This window comes from Vigna unguiculata, chromosome 11 (assembly GCF_037176805.1).
Source record: "Vigna unguiculata cultivar grain cowpea cultivar isolate G323 ecotype 2 chromosome 11, ASM3717680v1, whole genome shotgun sequence".
Lineage (NCBI taxonomy): Eukaryota > Viridiplantae > Streptophyta > Magnoliopsida > Fabales > Fabaceae > Vigna > Vigna unguiculata.
Genome location: NC_140802.1, coordinates 11,650,817 through 11,661,600, shown reverse-complemented (window position 1 = coordinate 11,661,600; position 10,784 = coordinate 11,650,817). Strand labels below are relative to the sequence as shown.

The 10,784-nt window shown below is 33.3% G+C and overlaps 1 non-coding gene across 1 annotated transcript; it reads right to left on the bottom strand.

Moving 5' to 3' along the window:
- Positions 1–4,408: 4,408 nt before the first annotated feature.
- TRNAG-UCC (transfer RNA glycine (anticodon UCC)) lies at positions 4,409–4,480 on the bottom strand. The gene has a single exon. It is a non-coding gene; the product is annotated as a tRNA-Gly (tRNA).
- Between the last annotated feature and the right edge of the window lie 6,304 nt (positions 4,481–10,784).

Sequence of the window (10,784 nt, the reverse complement as noted above, 5' to 3'; positions counted from 1 at the left end):
ATATGACAACAATTTTATTTTCTTCATTATGCAATTCTTGAAAGTCTTGCAACAATTGATTATAGTCATTTTTGTCTTTTGATGGTAGAGAACTTACTTGGCTTGATGAAGATGATTAATATCAAGCCATGAGGCACAAGTTTGTTCTACACTTTCATCTTGTGATGAGCTACTTGTTGAATCATCATTGTCTTCGCAAGCTATGTAGACACATCTTTCCTTGGCATTTTTGTCCTTTTTCCTATCACCACTCTTCTCCTTCTCTTCTTAATGTTTGGACATTCAATTTTGATATGTCTTTGTTTTCCACAATTATAATAAGAGAAACTAGGAGTATTACTTGAAGAGTTTTGTTTAGAATTGTACCTCTTTTAATTACCTTTGTTGCCTTTCTTCTTAAGATACTTTCCAAACCTCTTAACTAGTAGATTCATGTTCTCATTGTCACTTGATTCAGCCACCTCCTCCTCGAGTTCATCACTCTTTTTGATGCTAGTTTTCAAGGTTATAATCTTCACCTTTTTCTATCTTGACTCTTGGTCATTTAGACTTTGCATCTCAATTTCATGTTCTCTTTGCTTACCAAACAATGTAGTTGTGGTCATAGTGTATAGATCTCTTGATTATGAGATGGTTGTGACCTTAGGTTGCCAACTCCTATCAAGACACTTTAACACTTTGATGTTTAGCTCCTCTTTATCAAACTCATTTCCCAAGCCTATAAGATAATTGACAATTTTTGTGAATCTCTTTTGTACTTCAGCTACAGATTCTCTTTGTTGCATCTTGAACAGTTCATATTCTTGGATCAAAGCATGCTTCCTTGCTCTCTTCACATTATTTCTTCCTACATGTCTTTTGCACTTTTTCATTGAGATACTCTAAAGAACTCATCCATGTTCAATGAAGATGTAAGGATATTCTTGGATGTACAATCATATTGGGCACTCCTTCTTTCCTCCTCTGTCCATAGATGCCATGGCTTGTCAACCTACTTATTTTCAACATCATGCTTAGGAGTGTAAGGTTTATTCACAATTGCATCCCAAAATACCTTGGTCAATTGATTAAATGAAAATTCATTCTAATTTTCTAAAACTGATATTAATACCACTAAACATACATGGCCTATGAATAAAAACACCTTCTACAAAAGGAAGCTTGTTTTCATCCATTTCAAAATGTTTTAGGTTCAAAATTGAATAACTTTCAAGAACCTTACTCTAGATACCAATTGTAATAATGAAATGGTTGGTTTAGCCAAGAAGAAGGGGTTGAATTGGCTTTGTAAAACTCTTTGAAAGCTTAAGAACCATTTTCTTTGAATCAGATTGACCACGCAATCAGAAAATAAAAGTTGCAAGACAGAACACTTTCAACTGACTAAAACAAAAAACAACAAGTTAATTTGTTCATACAGTATGAATCAATATATTAAAATATGAAAACAATCGACTAAAATTCTGGAAAATTATGAAGAAATTTTAAATGCACAAAACTCACTTAAACAACATGCTTTTTCAATCAAGATAGTTCCTATCAATATATCCAACTTGATTACATTACAAGGAAATGTAAAAACACATGCACACTTAACAAAAATTGATTTGCTTGGTTTCCTTAAGATTTTAAAGATGAACAAGATAAGGAAAAAAGGATCACACACTTGTTTTTATGCTAGTTCACTCAATCACAAATCTACATCCAGTTTACCAGGACAACTTGAGCCTGGTTTTCCACTATTTTCAAAAGTTTTACAAAATTACACCAAGATTACACTTTTAAATAAAGAAAACACTAAGTTTTTGAATCCCACAAAAATCTTATCCCCAACAATAAGAATCCCACTTACAAATCTAGAATCACACTAGGAACACTACATAGGCACAAGAACAATAAAACCTAATAAAGGCTCTCCCTAGCTAACCAAACACATGTTCTTCAAGCCTCAACCAAGCCAAAATGCCTCCAAGATCAACCAAGATCTTCAATCTACAGCTACAACTATGTGATTCAAAGAGAGAAAGTTTTCCATAAGTGTATGACTAGTTTTCGCATTCATGAAAAGTCTCAAATTGTACCTCATCTCTTTGAAAACTAGCTTATATAGCTCAGTCATAAGTGAATTCAACAGGTTGATTTGTCCATATAATCTGTTAATTTCACTTGACTTAAGTGAAATCAGTTAATTGAAAAACAATTCAACTGATTGAATACATTCATACCAAAACTATATGTAGCAAGCCTTTTAACCTATTATAAAAACTTATTTTAACAAATTGAAAAGGGCACACAAAGACTAAAAGGACATCTAACCTTTGTCATATAGTCTACAAATACAATACAACATATAAACTTCATGATCTTCACTTCATTTCCAGATTCAACAAACACGAAACTTGATCATCAATGCATCTTTATCAATTCTTCATTAGCCTCATGTGATCTCATGCACTTGTGTCATTAAATTCTTGCACCAAGGTCACTTGTGCTAATAGTTGACACCCCTTCATCTCTAGTGTAATAGTTATAGTAATTTGCATCGCCACAGTTGAATTCAAATAGCTGGATCAGGTGATGCGACAGTTCAGGTTCAAACAAAACATCCTTTCTAACCTGTTAACCTTGATCAAGCTCACATGGATGATTTGAGAAGAAGAAATGACAGAGAACTAGTCGACATATCGTAAGTGATGGATCGTAATCTGGAATGACCAACATAATCGTGTCATTCAATTATTTTTTTTTCTGTCTCATTATCATACATGTAATTTTATCACTATAATTGTATAAATAACTTTTATTTACTATAATATAATAATTTAATGTAATTGTCATGAATCTTTTTTTTCACCATCCAACTTATGTTGAAGTTCAAAAGATGAAAGATCTATATTATTAGTTTAATCTTTGTTCTTTATGTCATTTTAATCAAGTGATGTATTATAACTTTTACTAATGTATAAAAAAAGAGATTTCGTTATAATTTAAAAATTGAAATAAACAAACATTTAAAATATTTTTTAATTTGAATATTTATTTTACTTTTATGTTTTTTAAAAGATATTTTTAATGTTTAACAAATAGGTTTTTTAAACGTTTGCAAATTTAAAAAATGTTTTGGTTCTTATAAAATTTGGATTTGGTATTCTATTTTGAAATGTATACAATTATAATTTCTTTCTAAATATTTGATATTTAAGAGACAACCATCCTTTTAATATTGAATATTTGATAATATTATGTTTCCTTTACTGCAATTATTCTATATAAATTAATTACTTTATATTGAAACATTAAGAGGGTACATGTACGAGTATATACCCCTTACGCAACAAAGATGGCGTGGGTCAAACTCCCATTGAGTTTGGGTATGAGGATGAAAATGAATTTTTTTTCTCTGGGGATAAGTATGAGATAGTGAAACAGTCCTCGCCCTTCCTCGTTGTCATCCCTAGTTGTAAAGTAGCAATGATCATGAACTCAAAATAAAGATAAAAATGTCTCCCAGATAAAATAAGGAGTGTTGGGATTAGATTTCACTTTGTTGTTCATATTCATGATTACTGTTTCATTGATTTATCAACATTCATGTATTGATTTGGAAGTACACTAATGTAATCCTAGGCCCATGTTTGGGTCACTAAGAGCTAAAGACATCAGTGTGATGTCTCACTGTTAAACTCGCCTCTAGACCTAAAGACAATCCTCCCTAATGTAGTAAAGGAATGAAGACTCGGGTCAAATCCAAGGAAATGGTGCGTATTAAGTTTAGTTTCTACAATTTAACCTTGCTAAAGATAATATAAAAATAATGCAAAGGGGGAAAATAAAATAAAATCAAGAAATTTCAGAATTACCTAAACTAAAACTAATTTAAATGCATGGTGGAAACTCTAAATTATGATCTGCATGAATGATGCATGATGTAAAACATGGAACGTAATGGGATGATGAATTGAAATTGATATGGAAAGTAGAAAAATCTATGTGAATTGTTCATGCGTGAGCATATTCAAAATAATGTAGTGCATAAATTGACTTAACATGACATAAATTTTACTACACCAAAACAAAAATTATGAAAATGCTAACTAACCTGAACTACTCATGTGTATGTAGAATTATATGTTATGCTCAATCTATGAATGATAAGAAAAAAATGGATAAAATTTAAAATCAGAACCTATATCTAACCATTAGAAAGATGAGAACATAGAAAGCTAACTAATGTGAATGCAGGATACAAATGACATTAATCTATGATGATGGATAATGCTGACCTAATGCAATACAAACGTGAAATTAGCTACCTAAGCATATGCATAACAAACACATAATAGATTGTGTGAATTTTTACAAATTTTCTATTGAAAATTGTAAAAATAGGGTCTTTTAATTCTTAAATTGCGTTTACCGGGAGTCGAACCCGGGTCTATTGCTTGGAAGGCAATTATCCTAACCGTTGGACTACAAACGCTTGACTCTGTTTTATTAGTATGAGTGAAATAATACTTTATGTTAAACAAAATTTATATTTGTTATCTAAAAACCTTTATATGTTTAACTATTTCTTTATCACTTCATGACACAACTATTATCTTCTTTCAAACTCTGGCACTCATGGCTTGGCCATGCTTCCACATTAATTGTTAAGAAAGTTTTCAATATGTGTAATATTTCCTATTGCAAAAACTAGGGGTGATCATGGATTGAATTTTTAATGATCCAATTCACATCCATTTTACATCCAGATAATTGGATTAGATTTTTAATCCAAATCCATTTTTTCAGCAAAACAAGTTTGGATTTTTTTTAAATCCGGCCAATTTTTTTTAGCAACTTAGTCTAATACGGCCAAATTTCAGCTAAAGTCGACTCGACCGAATATGGCCAAATTTTCTTTCAAGGCCTACTCGGCCAAATTTTAGTCAAGGATGACTTGAATGAATTCATGGGTTGGGGATGTCTGGACTGAATACGGAAAAATTTTGGTTAGAACTAACTCGATTGAATATGAACAAATTTCATCCAAGACTGACTCAGCTGAATATCGCTAAATTTAGGTCAGGGATGACTCGATCAAATGTAGGTCAAGGCCAAGTTGACTAAATTTCGATCTTTGTTGTGTCTTTTAATATGTTGAAATATTTTTTAACAAGTTAAATGGTGTCTTTTAATCTTTTGAATGGATTTTTAATAGATTAAAAGGTTAGCTGCAGTAGTCTTAACTCATACTTATTCAATCAGTTGATTTATTTTGTAATTGTCTGATTTCACTTAAGTTAAGTGAAATGAACCGATTGAATTGAAAATCAACCTGTTGAATTTCGTAACAGTTTGACTCTAAGAGTTTTATTTTTTGATAGAGATGGTGCAAGACCATTTATTAGCATGAAACCATTCTCTCTCTTTCATGATCATACAGATTGGAGCCGGTAAAGATTGATCTTGGATTAATTTTTGTAGCATTTTGCTTGGTGTTTGAAGCTTGGAGAAGGTGGTTGGGGTAGGCAGGTTTGTGCTACCACTGAGGTTTGATCTTTCTTAACCTTTGTGCTTGTGCTTGGTGGTTTTCCAAGTCTACAAGAGGTGTCTTGCTGTGTTGGTTTGATTCTTATATGATTCAAGAGCCTTTTTTATGTGTTTTTGCATATTTTGAAAGTGTAGAGGTGTAAACTTTGTAAATCTTTTGAAATAGTGCAAAGTCAGGCTTGGGTTGCCTTGACAAACTTGATGTAGCTTAGGTTTGACTGAACTAGTATAAAAATCTTGTGCATTGCTCTTTTCTCTAACCCTTCTTTCTTGCATTCCAATTTAAAATTTAAGGAATTGTGATATAAACTATATTTTTGACATTCTTGTGAGATATAGTGTTATCTGCAGCATTGATCATGTTTGTATAACTCATTGCAACCTATCTTGACTAATTTTTAATATTTTTCTTGCTTTAAAGCACAAATTCGCATTTCTGCATTTTTTCCAGTATTTTAGTCTATTGTTTTTGTGATTCAATCGCTTGAGTATATCAATACTGCATCTGTTTAGTAAAATCAATCGGCCAACTCTGTTTTTGATCGATTGAAAGTGTCCAGTCCAAGAGTGTTTGCATCCATACTTGGTGATCGAATTGATTCAATTAAAACCTATTTTAGACTTTTAAAAGTCACCCTATTTTTTAACTAGTCAACTCAACTCCCCCCCCCCCCCCTTTTTCTGCATTTCAACCATTTCAAAACTTAGAATTGGTATCTAGAGCTAGGTACTTGAAATTTGCTCAAGTAAGATCCTAAATTTGTCTTTGAACTACTTGAAATGGCTGAAAACAAGCTCCCTTATGCTGAAGGTGCCTTCATTCATAGACCTCCTATGTTTAGTGGCATTAATTACTAATTTGGAAAATTAGGATGAAAATCTTTATTGAATCAATAGATCAAGGGATATGGGATGCAATCATAAATGGACACTACACTCCTAAGCATACTATTGAAAATGTGCATGTTGATAAGCCTTAATGGATAAAGGAAGAAAGGAGAAGAGCTCAATATGATTGCAATGCTAAGAATATCCTCATGTCATCTATGAACATTGATGAGTTTTTTCTTGTTTCACAATGCAAGAGTTCCAAGGAAAGGTCAAAGGTGCTTGAAGTGACTCATGAAGGAACTAAGATGCAACAAGGAGAGTTTATAGCGGAAGTACAAAAGAGATTCACTCACATAGTCAACCATCTCATAGGTTTGGGTAAGGAATTTGACAAAGAGGACTTAAACATCAAGGTGTTGAAGTGTCTTGATAGATCTTGGCAACCAAAGGTCATGACTATCTAAGAAACAAGAGACCTATCCACATTGATTACAACTACATTGTTTGGCAAGCTAAGGGAGCATGAGAATGAGATGCAAAGGCTAAATGAGTTAGAGTCAAGTGAGAAAAAGGTAAGGAACATAGCCTTGAAGACTAGCACCAAGAAGAATGATGAGCCTGAGGATGAGGTGGTTGAATCAAGTGATAATGAGAACTTGAATCTTCTTGTCAAAAGGTTTGGGAAGTATCTCAAAAAGAAAGGAAGCAAAGGCAATCTCAAAAGGTACACTTCCAAACGAAATTAGTCAAATTCTTCTAATTTCACTTGTTATAATTGTGGAAAAAAGGATGTAAGACCCAATAAAAATTTAAATGCAGATTGTTATAATGTGGAAAAGTACTATCTCAAATGGTTGAGAGTGTTTTACTATGTGAGAGGAGTTGGGTTCAAGTCCCGTGGATGCCAAATTATATGTTATTTTAATATATCTATTATTTTAATGATATGATTCAACATGAGTAGTGATAATGTAATCCCAAAATTATAAGAATTATCACAAAACATGAATTAGTTGAATTAGTTGTGCATCAATTTTATAATTGAGTGGTTATGGGTTCAAACCTTGTTAAGAACGAAACTAAACTCTCTTTTTGTCAAATTTTATTTTGACTTGAATATGAAAAGGCAGAGAAAACCCTAGCTGCAAGAAGGGCAGCCTAGTAGGCTGGAAAGGCAACGACTAATGGTCCTTAAATGACCATTAACACCCAATTCAAGTCATTTTTCGTTTTGATGTCATTAACAAGCATTAAGTCTTAGTTAATGGTCTCATTAAGGTGGTTTTTGGTAGAAGAAAGAGAGAAAAAGTGAGGGAGCATTGGGTAAACGAAATTGACAGAGAGAAAGAGAGTTTGAAAGTAGTCCTTGGGTGAATTAAATCAGAACATCAAGGGCATTAGAGAGGAGAAAAAGGTCGGGGTATTGGTGGCACAAGAGAAGTCTTGAAATCTTTCCAATTGAACAAGAATTGTCTAGGTTAGGGGAGTTCTTTTATATGTATGAATTTTCTGTGATCATTTTCCTATTGTAATGTATGCAAATGATAACCTGTATGATCACAAGCTTGATGTTTTGGCATTTCTGGGAAAATTCCAAGAAACTGCCTAGTGACTTTGAATGTGTCGTCAGGCGACGCATGAGTGCTAACCCAATTCTGGTTTTTCGAGATGAACCGCATGGCAGTAAGGGTGAGCCCACCAGGCGACGCGAGTGTGGTCTATTTCTGCATTTCTTTGGATTTCGTAAATTGATTGTTTTATCTAGAATTGTTATGTGCATGATGCGAATTCATGAAAAGTATGAAATTTTAGAATGATGATGTGTGTGTACAAGTTTTAGGGTTGAATGGAATATATTCATTTGCTATCACCTTGTTAGGGTTGGAAGATTGGCCATTGATTCGAGTTCTTGAGTATAATCAGGATGAAATTCTGACTGTAAAATCTTAGTGGAAGAGGATAGAAAATGAGAGACCAGAATTCAGGCTGAGTTTCATGTAAGGAAGTGATCGAAAGGAGAATTTGGGGGTTAGGTTGTGTTATTGCTGCGAAAGAGATCTGGGCTTGCCCAGAATGCTATGTGTCGCCTGGCGGCGAGAGTGGGTCCGCCACGCGATAGACGGGGCAACAACGCCAAATGATGTTTTAATTGATTGTGCACGTTATAGGTTTTGTGAAAGAAATTGAAAATGATGTACTTTTCATTTCAATCGACTGATTATATCAGTCTTAGCTTCATGATGTACTTTTCATTCTGTTTTTATTTTGTTATGCTTGTATTGCGTATCAGTTGCCCTGATACCATCCTATGTTACTATTTTAATGAAAATTTCATCTTTCCAAAATGATCCATGCATTTACTTTCATTTGATGAATCCAAAGGGGGAGAAAAATGAGTGAAAAATGAGTAAAATTGTGTTAAAATTGGAAAACCTGAAATAAATATGCTGGAATCATATAATACTGCAAACTTAATCTAAAATCTGAAGTTAAATCATATTATTAGTGATAGGGGGAGCATATGCATATGTGATATGTATGTATACTTGTGTGTGTTTGCTTGGTTGTATGTTTGGCATATTGGCATCTTGCATGCAAACGCTTTTTCAGGTTTCTTTATGGATCATGCTCATCAATTCAACTCGAGGAGGTTGGCTTCATCAATTCAAGGGGAGATTGTTGGCACAAGTAGGCTTGAAGTAAAGAATTGATAAAGCCATGTGCTTGAAGATTATAGGTGTTTGATGAAGATTGATGAAAATCCACTTGAAGATTAAGTTTTAGTGTGTTAAATATGAAAATAACATGTTAAATATAATGTTTTAGTGTTATATCATGTTGATAGGCTATATGACATAAGTTAGATGTCTTGTGTGGCTTAGTATGTCTATTTTAATATGTTAAAATGGGTTTTAACAAGATAAAAGGCTTGTTGTATATAGTTTCTGGTATGAATGCATTAAGTTAGTTGAATTATTTTTCAATCGACTGATTTCACTTAAGGCAAGTGAAATCAGCTGACTGTACGGAAAATTCAATCGAGTGTTTTCACTTAAACCAGAATATATAAGTTGTGTTTTCGTGAGCAAAGTTGCGAATCTAAGTTTTTTAGCATAAAACTTTGTCATTCTTCTCGGGAAAACTCTCTTTCTGCAATACACAACTGTAACTCGTGATTTGAAGAGCTTGGTTGATCTTTGAGGCTTTTTGGCTTGTGAGTAGCTTGAAGAATGTAAGACCCGCAAAATTTAATTAATTAAATAATTAATTAATTACTAAATGCGGGCAGTGGAAGCCTTTATGGCATTAAATTCTAATTTGTATAATGTGGAAAAGTACTTGTTGAAGTGGTTGAGAGTACTTGATTGTGTGAGAGGATTTGGGTTTAAGTCTTATGTATGCTAATTGTGTGTTATTTATTTGTTATTATTTTTAAATTACGTTGATCATGATTGAGAATAATATAATCATTGAATTATATTAGTTACCATAAAATGTGAATTGGTTGAATGGTTGAGCATTGATTTGGCTTTGGCATGATTATGGGTTCAAACCTTGGGGAACCCAAATTAAACTTATTTTTTTTTGTTAAACATAGTTTTTGGCATGGAAATGAAGGGGTAGATGAAACCATAGCAGCCAAGGATGGCTGAAAAACGGACCATAAAGAATCAATGAATGGTAATTAACATTACCATTAAACCTTAAATTCATTTTTGTTAATTTACCTAGCTTTAAACCACCATTTAAAAAGCCAATTTGTGGTAAGAGGAGGGTTTTAGAAGGTTGTGATTGTACTCAGAAAACAAAGCACGAATTTTGAGAGTGGCGAGGTTTAAGTGAAGCTTTGAGGTTGATCGGAGGAGAACTAGGGAGGACTTTGGTGTTCAAAAGAAGAATCTTGGAATTCTCAAACTTTTAGCAAGGATATAATATTGCTTGCTTTCTTGCGAATCAAAACAAATCTCTGCGTTTCAAGAATTTTTCTAGAAATCGCATGGCGGATGATGAATTGCTCCCAAGCGGCACATGAAATCTGTGTTGTTTTTGGGTTCTTGGAGAGGAATCGCGTGGCGGCACAACCCTGGCCGCCATGTGACGCGTGTATGTAACCCAATATTTGGGGTTTCCTTTGAACGGCCTAGCGATGGTATTGGACCCGCCAGGCGACGCGAGCCAGTTTCGGTTTGATTTTGTTATTTTATGGGTTCTGGGCTATTTGGAGCAGTGGAAAATGGTATTGGAATGATAAATTGATAGAAAGGATAGGACTAATTGGGAAATTACGCGATGGCTTGGGAGGATTAAATGACAATAGTTATACATGAGTTTTAGGGTTGATAGATTTGGGGATTTGATAATTTGAGTACAATTATTGGGAAATTCCATTATAATCCTTATTGGGTATAGTTAGAATG